Here is a 13138-nt window from a genome sequence, read left to right as displayed (position 1 = left end):
CCAACCATCCTGTTGTACAGAGATTGAATAACTTGTCCAAGGTCGTAAAATAATTTCTGGCACTGCCAAGACAAGAACATCCTTCTGTGAGTACTCCAATCAGTGTTTCTTCCTCTGCATGAACTCAGGCCTCTGTTTTGCACAGATTGCTCATTCAAGGAAGCATCTTACAGACTGTAATCCATTCTTCTCTTTGGTGTTGCTCATCACATTAAGCTAGTGGTTCTCAGCTGAGTAGATTTGCCTCCTGAGAAACATTTGAGAGAGGTTGCAGACGTTTTTGGTTGTCCCGACTTGTGAGTAGAAGCTACTGCATCTAGCAGTCAGAGGCCCAGGATGCTGTGAAACATCCCATCATGCATAGGACAGCCCCCACAGCAAAAGATATTATCCAGTAAAAGTGTCAACAGCACCACTCTTTTGAGAAGCTCTACGTTGGCTTTGGCATTACATTCCTCACAAGACTTTTGTGTTAGTGAAAAACAGGGCTTTTCTTGACTTGTTCATGTCCCTGCTACTGGCACTTGTCCCAGCTAGTGATAATCAATGCATTTTCATTGTCTAACTGTTGAATTTAATTTAATTGTAAGCCACAATAAAAGATGGCAACTCATTCAAAAATGGTGAAAAAAAAAAAAGCAGAACTGCAGAAGTAATCACTATGATTACTTCCCATGGTGAGTGGAAGACATTTAAAATTAGCTATTCTTTATTTTGGGGAGTGGCATAGATAGCTTTGAATCTCATAAGAGCTATTGATGCTCCCTTCAGAAAAACGTCATTCATAACAAATTTTCCATACAATGGGGCCAATGAACTACCTGCCGTACTAGAGGACCAGGAGTCCTGGGTCTAGAAGAAAGTGTAGAATATCTTTCTCTTTACCCTTTGGATAGTGTACTAAACTATTGGCTTAACACTGATTGTAAATCGCTTCCAGAAAATTAGTTCCTACTTTAAATATTTGAAAATAAAATAACTCATATTGAAAATGGCCTAGTAGCCACCTACTGACATGAATAAATGAAATATAAAATATCATAAAGTGGTTAAAAGAAATTAAACTAGGTCCATATTCATCAACTTTGATAGATTTTTAATATTTATTAATTTATATTTATTTTTTGAGATGGAGTCTCACTCTTCACCCAGGCTGGAGTGCAATGGCATAATATCTGCTCACTGCAACCTCTGCCTCCCGGGTTCAAGCAATTCTCCTACCTCAGCCTTCCAAGTAGCTGGAACTACAGGTATGTACTGTCACACCCAGCTAATTTTTGTATTTTTAGTAGAGATGGTGTTTTACTATGTTGGCCAGGTTGATCTCAAACTTCTGACCTTGTGATCTGCCCGCCTTGGCCTCCCAAAGTGCTGGGATTACAGGCATGAGTCACCATGCCTAGTCTATTTATTTTTTACTTGATCTGATTTAGGTCGAATGGATAGATTTGTAAAAAGTTGTTATTAGATGAAACATACAGGCTCTGGTACCTTCTGTATAGTGATATCATCTGTGTAAATTTAAAAATGTAAGTAACAAAAGTATATCATTTTCATGGGTATGTACGTCCATGCACAAATTTGGAAGGATTGATACAAAATTCATGATAATGGTTACGTTTGGGAGTTGGAAATAAGAATAAAGTTGGTAATAAGGAACAAAGAGAACTTCAACTTTTCTGTAAAGCTTTTTATTTTGTCTGATGAAAAACAAAGGACAATGGACAATCCTGAGTAGTAACTGTAGGAAAGTTTGTTATCATATATTCTGAACTCTTCCGTTTTTAAAATTTTCTGAAAAAGAAAAAAATTAAAACAATCTCAGACATATTATGGAGGTTTTCAGTTACTGAAACTCTTAGAAAAATTATCTCCACTCCTTCACTGAAGTGTGCTGAGGTTCTTACAAGTTTACTGTGTATTTTGTTTGCTTTGGCAAAATAAGCAAACTGCCCTGGAACATTTGATATGCATGGCTTAGTTTCTACAGTCACTGGTTCACAAGCATATTTTTCTTTTTCCTCCCACCTAGTTCTTATTCATGGTAGAGTAGCCAACCTGGTTCTTTTTAGATATTTTACTTTCTCTCCAAATTTAGCCAGATTTAGTAACCAGTTGAAGGGAGAAGAAGTGTAGGGAAGTAGAGATGAAGAAAGTTTTCTTAGTATATGAATGGAAGTAGAATTATATTGGCCTTATAGATGTTAGATTATGTGATCATGCGGCTGAAAAGCCATTTATTGTAAATTATGTGCTTCAAAGCCAAGGAATATTGTTATTTTTTTAACAATGTACAACGTTCGAAATCATGTAATTAGGAAGATCATTTAAATCTTAGTAGGAAAGTAGAAGCAGCTGTTTGTATTGGAAAAACCCTAGGATAGAAGCCAAGGAGAAAAAAGTTCTACTTCCCATACTATTACTTTTTACTCTTAGGCAAATTGCATTCACTCTCTGGGCCTCAGTTTCCTGATCTGCATGATGAAGAGGTTGGAATCGATCAGCAGTCACAAACTGGAGGCCTGTGGATATAGTTTTGGTTGGCTAAGTGTTGCAAAATGGCTTCAAATTAGTTGTCAACATTTTATAATCAACAGATTTTTATAAAAATCCACATTTCTGGCTTCTCTTGAAAGGCAATTCTGGCAACAGTTGTTTCAGCAATAGGTTGTTGCTGAGCGGGGAGGGGGCGCTGTAGACAGGGCACATGCTCTCCAATTTGCCACAGTCCCCACTACTCCCTGTTGACATACATCTGACCCACTGCACGTGAATTGTTGCCTGACCTCTCTAAGCATTTGAACTTGTAACCCTCAGACCAAAAGTTCTCTAAATTCCTTCAAGTTTTATAATTTCTTGATACCAAGAGAAAAAGGTGTTACAGAAAGTCAACAGAATACCTAAACTGAATCAGGCATAAGAAAACTGTGTAAAGGCCACAATCAAACTGGAAGAGCTCTTCTATTCATGTCTGGTATTGCAAGGAAAACTTGGATGAGCTCATAGGATTTTTGTTTCCCCGTTTTATTCATTTTTAAAGAAAATAATGAATTTTTGATGAAATTTTAGAATTATGAAAAGGGTGGTCTAATTTTTAAAAGGAGTTATGTTTACAGAAAATTGGCACATCTTGAGTGACATTTTTAAAATCTACTTTTAGAAATAATGGAATAACATCAAATGGTGTAGGCTGGATTTTGAATCTTCCTTCTAAATACACTCAGGCATACCCACACATAAATCCAGATGTTTATGTTGAAATCTCTAATTTTTAACCACTAGCAACTTAGAAGACACTATATGTGTCTTCTAAGAGTTTAGAAAAAAAGACTTTTTAAAGTCCGGACTATGTATGTCAAAGGTGCTCCTTCAGGGTAGTGAACTTGACATCCCATGCTAGTTTGGAACCTCTCTAGTGAAAAGGAGTCTTTCTCAATATAGTTACCAAATTATTTACTCTAACCAGTTTGGGATCCTTGTGATTAGGTACCATGGCTACAAAATAAAGGACATTTGTTTTATTTCCTGTGGACTGTCCTTGCTTTTTGAAAAGAAAGCTGATACTCCCTGAATACTCTAAGATTCCACTGAGCTGCCAGCCCTCAGGCTGTCCACCATGGAACGATGGGGCTGGACTGTGGCACTGGCCTCTCGCCAAGGCATTTTAGCCGGTTAAGTGCCAAAGGACATTCTTAAAAAGCATCTCACATGTAATAAGTGCTTAGTGGTGTGCCCTCGAAAGACAGTTATATATGCATGATCACAAGGTTCTCATTCAATTATATTACTTCCATAATCTGGAAGCAAGTGCAACCACAGTTAGCTTCATGACACACATTCATAGTCACAGCTAAATCAGCAACAGCTTCGTGTTAGATTGAACCCCATGAAATTGCCAATATTTGACCTTTAATCCACAGAAAGACAATTTCCTGTGATTTAAGCAACCATCTATCTGTCCATGTTTAAACATAATTATTTAAGTTTTGTTACTTTGTTTTAATTTCAGGGCATCATAATTAGTACACTTAAAGCACTTATTTTATGTTTATTTATATATTCAAAGATTGGAGATAATGACCTAATAATTTTGTGCTACATTTGAGATAAAATACATCCGCCTTGGTTAGGTTAGTGTAAAAAAAGCTTTAATTTCATCTCAAGGCCCTGGGGTTAAATAGAAAGATGAGACATCAGTGATGATGAACATCCCACAGAGGCATGAAGTAACAGGTCTCCTTTTTTTTGATTACAGTATGTAAGTGTCTTCAAGGTACAGAATATATCTAGGGCTTACACAGAAATATATGCTGCATGGTACTCTTTAAGAAGGAGCAAAATACCTTGAAGTATATCAATGAATGGCTGTTATTCTCATTAGCATTTTTTAGTTATCTAGAGTGTTTTAGAAAGAAAACACAACAATTGACACTGAGTAGCAACAACTATGGTGTTTTTACATGTCCAATGTTATTGTGATTCAATTTTTTTTTTAGTCTATTGAAAATTGAGAAATCACTGAGATCTACCCAAGTCATTACATTCCAAATGAAAGTACCATGTGTCTCCTGGCATGGTGGGCTAGACCTTCATTCCTACTGAGTCAAACAGATCTAGGATGAAATTGTAGCTACTGACTTGCTAGTTATAGGACCATGAGTCCTATAACTGAGTTCACCTGTCTGGGTTTATTTTCTCATGTGTAGAATGCAGCAAACAAGAGTGATTACTTCACAGGGTCACTAATCAAATGAGACCACATGTGCAAAACACTTAATGAACATGAACATTGGTTCTTATTACAAATTAATGAACGTTTGCCCACTCACAAGCCTTTAGCTATAAAATATGCAAGAAGTATATATGTTCTTATCCCAAATGTGAATAATCAGCAGGAAATCTTTGAAAAGCAGAAATACTCTGAAGAAAACAATAGTGCTGTAGGGATGATATGACCTCCTTTTAACCTTGGTTTTAAAATTGTACATGAAAGAAAAACAAAAATCAAAGAGAACTAATTGGCTTGGGTAAATAAATTATGGCATATCACTATAATAGCTGATTTGTATGTTTTGTGTTTGCATGTACATTTTTTAAAGTCTGGACTATGTACGTCAAAGGTGCTCCTTCAGGGTAGTGAACTTGCAAGTAATTTTTCATTTCTATTTTACATATTTTTTATATTGTCAAAAACTTCTTGGCCGGGCAAGGTGGCTTACACCTGTAATCCCAAGACTTCGGGAGGCCGACACAATAGATCACCTGAGATCAGGAGTTTGAGACCAGCCTGGCCAACATGGTGAAACCCCATCTATATTAAAAATGCAAAAATTAGCCAGATGAGTTGGCACACCCCTGTAATTCCAGCTACTCAGGAAGCTGAGGTGAGAGAATTGCTTGAACCCAGGAAGCAAAGTTTGCAGTGAGCTGAGATGGTGCCACTGCACTCTAGCCTGGGTGACAGAGCAAGACCCCATCTCAAACAAACAAACAAACAAAACCCTTCTCCAATGAGCATATACTACATTTAGTAAAGATATATAAATTAATAAATAAAAAATAACTTTAAATTTAAAAAATAAAATAGTTATGATACATGTTCTTATTAATTCAGTAGTTGAATCTCATGTCACATTCCTTCATATTGTATAAGACTGAGGGCTTGAAATGGGCATCTGGGGAATTTCTAACACCCTCTTGCATCAAAACCATTTTATTATATATACAGCAGTTGGTAGGCCCTGAGTTTTCACCTGGAAATTCCATATTTCAAGACAGAATTGTTTCTTCTTCGTGCTCCTTGCTGTCATTTTGTCCGTATATATTTGCTTCATCACCACAACTAAATTATGAACTTCTGAATAGCAAAACTTCTGAATAAAAGAAAGATAAATTTCTTTTATCTCATTTGTGGCAGTTTTTGTTTGTTTGTTTGTTTGTTTGTTTGTTTGTTTGTTTTTGCCTAGTACCTATCCTAGTGTTAGGTATTCACTAGTCACACAAAAAGTAAAGGATGTTGTTTTCCCTTTGGATGCGGTTCCTCCAGCCAAGTCTGTCATACAGAATCCAAATAGGTAGTCCATGAGTAGATTTCAGGTAGTTGCTACGGACTTCCTATGAACATTTCAGTGCTTCCAATCCTTACTCTATGATTTCACCTACAAAGCTTTAAGAAAATCCTGATGCCCAAACTCCACCCCCGGAGATTCTAATATAATTGTTTCCACTACTGAAAAAAAAAAGAAGTCCCCAGAACTCTAATATGCAGCCAGTTCGATAATTCTATATTAGGATAGAATAAAGGAAAAAAAGTTTTGTAGGTTCAATTGTGTTGTGGTTTTTATTTTGCTGTTTTGGTATACATACATATTTATTTTTCAGAAGATTGACGTTGAAAACAGCTTCCCTCCTTTAATAACAATAGCTAGTATTTATTAAGCATTTGTCATGCATGAAGCACTGTTCCAAATAGTTTCCATATATTAAATAATTTAATCCTTATCATAACCCTGTAAGTGATGCATTATTAAACCCTATTTAACAGAAAAAGCAAATGAGACCTAGAGAGGTTGAATATTTTGAAAAGCTGGGCTTCGAACCCAGATAGAACAACCCTGAAGCCCCCATTTTTAAGCCAGAGTCTCTTTGCTCCAAGAAAATCCAGTAAATACCCCATATCTTCAAGGAAAATCTTCTGGATTACTCTCACCTCACTGATACAGATTAACTTTTCTGATGTCTTTTATGTTACATTTTCATGTAATAGTCTGTATCCAGGTTTTTGCCCAACCAAAATAAATACCAAACACTCAGATGCCCAACCTTGTGCTGTACATTTTACCTGCATTGCTTCATTTTGCCCTATACTCTGTTCTCTAATGACTGTGCTACATATATTTATTTTCTCTCTGGAGAAATTGTGGCATTTGTGAGTACTGAGCAAACCATCATTCATTGCACCACTCCCCTACCGAGGGTCCTTATGCTCTGGTACCTGTTGAATAGATTATATTGTGCAATAGGTAGGGAGTTACTGAATTTATAGATAGGCACTGTCACTTTCTAGTTTCATACTATCAGGCAGGTCAACTCACCTCTTAGAGCCTCAGGTTCCTTCTCAGTAAAACAGGGGTGCCTTCATTCAACTGACACTGAATAGCCCTTGCTATGCGCCTGATGCTGAACAAGACAAATGTAGACCCTGGCCTCAGGGGGCTTTCAGGCCACTCCCATTCTCCCAGGAGAACACAATGAGGTGATGCCAAGTGAAGCGCTTATTTAGCTCAGGTCTGGGGAGCAGGGGGACATGTAACTACCACTCAATAAATGTTAGCTATTCATTCAATATATTCTATTTAATTAAAAGCAAACAATCCATTCAACACCGGAAGAAAATGTAATTAAACCTCATACTGCACACATACAATATTCCACATCATGCCACCTTGAGCCTTTACCACTTCAGATCTTACTTGCTACATTCTCCTGCAAGTCCGTAGCAGGTACACCAGGGCCTGTGAAATCAAGATTCCCCGTGCCCCCATTCTTTTTCTAGAATGGTGACCTCTCAAAAAAGAAGGGAAGGAGGAGAAGAAGGAGGGGTAGAGGAAGGAGAAGGAGGAGGGGAAGACAGAGGAGGAGAAGGAGGAAGAAAGGCCAAACCAGGATCACAGAAACTGTGGAGTATTTAAAATATCGACATTGGATAAATCAATTCAACTTTCAATAAAATCCAAAGCTATGTTATTGTGCAGTTGTGAGACAATTATTTTTATAAAATGGATTTGCCTTTTAAAATAAATTAATTCATAATGTGTAGAGAAAAATTAACTCATGGTGTGTAGAGAAATGAGGTCTGGTAAAGGGACATACATTTAAGGCTGTTTGGGAAACATTTTCTCCCAGCCCTGTCAGAGCACCTCTGGTACTCTCCTTGTCAACTCACTTGAAGAGAATATGAAAACTCTCAAAAAGAAGTCGTTCATGAAGAATCCTCCCTTCCTCTCCTTCCTCTCCCATTTTGCTACGTTACACTCAGCACCAGATCAAGTTGGAATCTCTGCACTGTCACTCATCAGCTATTTTGAGCTAACCTCTCTGAGCCTCTCAAGTTTCATGAAAAGAACTCATAATAAAACAAACCAAAAAAAAAAAAAAATGCTCTGGAGGATAAACGCCTGGTGTGGGATGGGCTCGCCTTCCTTTTTATTTTCCTTTCTTTCAAGTGCAGAGGCACCAGATTTGCGGGGATCTCAGAAGTCATTTCGCCAGCCCCTCTCGGGTGGCTGGGTGCATTCTGCGCCTCCAGCAGTCGCCGGTGCCTACTTCCCTTTATTCTAAGGGCACTCAGGTCCTGGGATGCCTGCAGCCTGGAAGGCGGAATCAAGTCCCGTCCAGCGATTGTAGGAGTCCGAACGAGCGATGGAGAGTTGCGGGCTTGCGATGCCCTCTTTCCCCTACTCCTGGCAGGAGCCGCTCCGCGCCTCCTGGCACCGGCACCCTTTCTCTGTCGCGGAAGGCTAGCCCAGCCCGCAGCCGCGCGCGGCCGAGACCAAGGGCGCCCCCTCCCTTCCTCCCGCTCCCCCTCCTCTTCCTCCCCTCCCGATACAATGACTGGGCCGGAACAGCGCATCAGCCGAGCCTCATTGGCAGCGGCCGCCCCAGCCCCGGGAGAGGCGGCGGGCGGGGGCAGCTGGGGAGAGAGGGAGCCGAAAGCCCCGGCTGACAGCAAGAGGAGGCAGGCAGGACGGAAGGAAGCTAGAAAGGCGGCCCGGGGCACAGCTGTAAGTGGATCAAAGCGAGAACGCACGGCGAGCGGCTGCGGCGGCGGCGGGGGCGACCTGCAGCCCCGGGCCGGGGGATGCGGCAGGCGCTGGCTGCCCAGCGAGCCGGGGAGTCGGGCTGCGTGGCTCACGTGCCGAGCGGGAGCTTGGACAGAGAGGAAGAGGAAGAAGAGGAAGGCAGCCGCCGCAGGGGAAGGCACAGCGCAGAGCGGACTTGCAGGACTGGCTCAGAGCCGGGTCCCCAGGTCCGGCGCGGTGCGCAGCCGAGACAATAAAGTAGCGGTCGACAGCCCCGGCGCGCCGCAGGGAGGAGGCGGCGGAGCAGGTAGGTGGGCGACCGCCCCGGGCTCCCCGAGCGCGCTGCCGGGGCGCGGCCGCAAGACACGGCCACAGGCGCGCCTGGTGCGCCCCGGGCGCAGCGCGCACGTTTGGAGACCCCCAGCGGAGGTGCAGGTCCCGGGCACTCCCGCGAGCAGGAAGCCCCGCCCTGGGGCTCGGGGTCTGGCTGCAGCCTTAACTGGAGTCCCTGGGGCACTTGGCACGGCGCTTTGGTCGCTTTGGTGGTGTGGAGACAGGAAGTTTGGCGGTTTCGAGGCGTTGGCGTTGATGGGGTTTGCAAAGGCGCCGCCGGGGACCGAGTTGCTTTGGTTGCAGCGCGTTCGTGGGAGGTCGGGAGAAGAGCTGATGAATCCCAGATCCGGCGCCCAGAGATACTTCTAAAAGGCAGAGAAAAGAGTTGGGGGGGGGGGGGCGGGGTGGAATCCCTGGAGTTAGCAGAGGTCAGACGTTAAGGATTTGGTTTGGCTGCCCTTTTCAAATAGGTGTGTTAGATCCTAGCCGCTCCTCTCTTGGAGAGGCGGTGTGCCTGTGAATCGTTCTCTATTTTGTGGAGTATTTCACTTTTCATTTTCATCTGGGGAAGAAAAAATAAAGATAATTTTTAGCTCCTACTTTGAGAAGTGCCATTTCGTTTGGAATGGAGGACAAACTCTTCCCTTGCATTGGATGTCCTGTGCTTTTAAAGATACTGAACAGTGCCTGCTCTTGTTCACAAAAGGGGTGAGATGTGTATTAAATCTTCTCTGGCCTGAGAGAGCAGCCGCAGGAGGAGGTCTCTCTTTCGCTCTCCTTTGTGTGGCCGCTTCCTTCCAGATGTGAGAGGGTTGGGCTGGGCGCTCCTGGGTGGGGTAATAATTATCCTGAACATTCCTGCGAGCTGCTAGGACTTGTAAACATACCAGAGCCAACTCCTCTGAACTTCGCGAACTGATTTGGTGTGTTTGCTGGTACCCAGACGGCTGCGACTAGAGGCTGGGCCTTTCGGGAAGAAAGACCTTGGGGTGCTGACAGCAGCAGTCTTTCCGGAAAGCTGGTTGATCCTTCAAGATTAGGTGGTGTCGACCCCAGAAACTTACTGGCCAACTCAGAAGATGCGTACAAGATTATAGCACAATCCCCGACGTGCTGTTTCCTGTCCTAAAGGGAATGGATCTGCAGGGTTTACAAATCAAATGTCTGGAGGGGAAATAAAGCAGCTTCGCCTTACTTAACGTACACATGCTGTGAAGAATGGTGGTTAAGAGATCTGATTGTGTGGCGGCATCCTGGTAGGCAGTTTTGGGGCATCATCCATAATTCATGAAGTGGCAAACCTAGCCCTACAGAGAGCTTAAGTAACTTACCGTAAGTCGCACCAGTAATCTGTGGTTTATATAAGATCTAATTTCAGATGCCATGCTCTTAAGAAGACAGTACCTCTAAAAGGGATGTACTGCAATGGTGGTGTTAATAAGAATGAAGAAAATAATGACAGTAACAACAATAGCTACTATATATATATATATATGGTGAGAGGGAGGCTCTCGTCTCCCAGGCTGGAGTTCAGTGGCGTGATCTCAGCTCACTGCAATCTCTGTCTCCCAGGTTCAAGTGAGTCTCCTGCCTCAGCCTCCTGAGTAGCTGGGATTACAGGCGCCAGCCACCATGCCCTGCCATATATATATTTGTATTTTTAGTAGAGACGGGGTTTCACCATGTTAGCCAGAATGGTTTCGATCACCTGACCTCATGATCTGCCCGCCTCAGCCTACCGAAGTGTTGAGATTACAGGCGTTAGCCACCGCGCCCGGCCCATATATTTTTAATAAATTTATACAAGATGATGTTTAAGAGAGACTGACACACAGTAAGCACTCTGTATATATTTTTGTCACTAAATTACGTGTCACAAGATGGGTAGATGTACTGGTGTTTCTACAGTTCTTAATTTTTTTTTTGAGATCGAGTCTCGCTCTGACTGGAGTGCAGTGGTGCCAAATAGGCTCATCGCAACCACGCCTCCCAGGTTTAAGTGATTCTCTTGCCTCAGCCTCCCGAGTAGCTGGGGTTACAGGTGTGCACCACTGCCACCTGGCTAATGTTTGTATTTTTAGCAGAGATGGGTGTCACCATGCTGGTCAGGCTGGTGTTGAACTCCTGACTTCAAAAGATCCACCTACCTCAGCCTGCCAAAATGCTGGGGTTACGGGTGTGAGCCACCGTGCCTGGCCAATTCTTCCTTTTCGTAATCTGAAAATGTTGTAATAAAAAGTCACACACACACACACACACGCCCCTTTTGAACAGTGATTGCATTTCCTAAAAGGGTGAGAAAAATGTAGACAACTGCAAGGACTTATTGAATGGTAGAGGTTTAATCACCTCTTTGTGACATCTGCAAGTAATATTAATCAAACTTTTATTTGCTTAAATTCAGAAATGCAGGTGGAAGGCATTTAAACAATATGGTGATGGAACATGAAGAAATTACCTGCATATGACATTTTGAGGTTTAATTTTCATTATCCATGGGAAAGTTCTCAGAAGATCTTTCCCCCACCAGTGATCATGGGAATCATGATCCTGTTTTCCTGTATTAAACTTCACTGTTTTGAAATTAATAAATTTCCATCTTAGTGGCAGAAAAGTGAATGGGCCTCTCAAAGACGCAGATGGTTTCTAATCTAGAAAAGTGTAGGAGGAGTTACCTTCACAGCCATGCTCAAGTGTCAAATCAGCTGAAGTTTTCTCAGTACTGTTTATTGTCACTGGCCTCTAGTTTCAGCAAGTCTTAGAATATTAGTTTTCCTTTTGATTCCACCGATTTCATCAAGACTCTGCATGCTTTGAACAGACAAAAAGAACGTTTTGGCTAACTGACAATACAAATAGGATACGTGGAAAACAGTTAAAAATACCCTGCCTTATCCAGCCTGCAGTAATTTTCTAGCAGGAAATCTTCGTACTTAATCTTACACACGTAAGTGAAGGTTTGAGACTTATATGCAAGTGATCTCTCTCTATCCCTCCCTTTAAATCTGCCCCAGAGATCTGATCTTATCATGAATGCACTATTTCGCATGTTCAGGACTGCCGAGGCTCACTGAAGTGACTATCATCAGCCTATAAATAAATAATGCACTCAGCTCATCAGCAGGTCTTACTTTACTTACATATCTCTCCCTTTTTAGATGTAGTTGTTATTTTGTTTTAGAGGGAAGATTTTTTTTTTTTGATAATTCATTTATTTCTAAATCAGTAAGATTTTTTTTCTCTTCTACCAAATGTATGTTGTGGGCAGTCAGAAGTGGTAAGATGACAATTTTCTGTTGCTAGATGCTTGATAAACTGTCTACATAACTTAGGGGCCAAATCTCTTATTCTCCCCAATAATGAGATTTACTGAAATTATGATGTAATTTCTTATCTCATTCTTCCTGGTGAAATCAATTTTTAACCTAAACTCATAAGGCAGTGTTTTTTCAATATGAAGGTCATAAAATCCATTTCATGGGTTACTACCAGTATGTTTTTTTAAGTATAACAAGACAGCAAGTGTCAGCATCATCATATGTTACAAGAGTTGTGTAATTTCATGAAATTTTGAGTTACACCTGTGTGCATTCTGGGTTGTAGTATAAAATGGAATTCTTAGCTGTCAAAAAGTTTCAAAGGTACTGCCACAGGATGCATGTATCTGTTAGTGCTATTTTGATAATTAGTTACAAACCCAATTATAAATGGAATTAGGATATTATATATGCATATATACAATATATTTTTTTCCTACATATTGGTTCATGTTACTAAAAGGTACATGGATAGGACTGACTTCAAGAGCATCTTGCTTAGGACTAAACAGTGACAGGTTCTGATTTATTTTCATTTCTCAGGCCTGCCTGTCTCTTCTTTCCTCTGTGTATTAGGGTCCTTCTTGGGTGACAAGAAGACTGTATAGCACTTGCTGGTTTACACAGTTTCAAGTTCAAGTTCAGCAACAAAAAACAGTTCCTTCCCCAGTTGTTGAACAAAAAGTT

At 41.4% G+C, this 13138-nt stretch overlaps 1 protein-coding gene across 2 annotated transcripts in view; it reads left to right on the top strand.

Moving 5' to 3' along the window:
- The first annotated feature begins 8719 nt into the window (after window positions 1-8719).
- Window positions 8720-13138, top strand: part of FRMD4B (FERM domain containing 4B) — a 364340-nt gene continuing 359921 nt past the window's right edge. For both annotated transcript variants that reach the window (XM_035276090.3, XM_008982003.5), the window contains exon 1: window positions 8720-9108. The gene's annotated coding sequence lies outside the window, so the exon portion shown is untranslated. The remainder of the gene's footprint in view (window positions 9109-13138) is intronic.

This window comes from Callithrix jacchus, chromosome 15 (genome assembly GCF_049354715.1).
Source record: "Callithrix jacchus isolate 240 chromosome 15, calJac240_pri, whole genome shotgun sequence".
Taxonomy (NCBI): Eukaryota; Metazoa; Chordata; class Mammalia; order Primates; family Cebidae; genus Callithrix; species Callithrix jacchus.
Note: the sequence above shows the minus strand (reverse complement) of the source record. Positions and strands in the feature narration are given on the sequence as shown.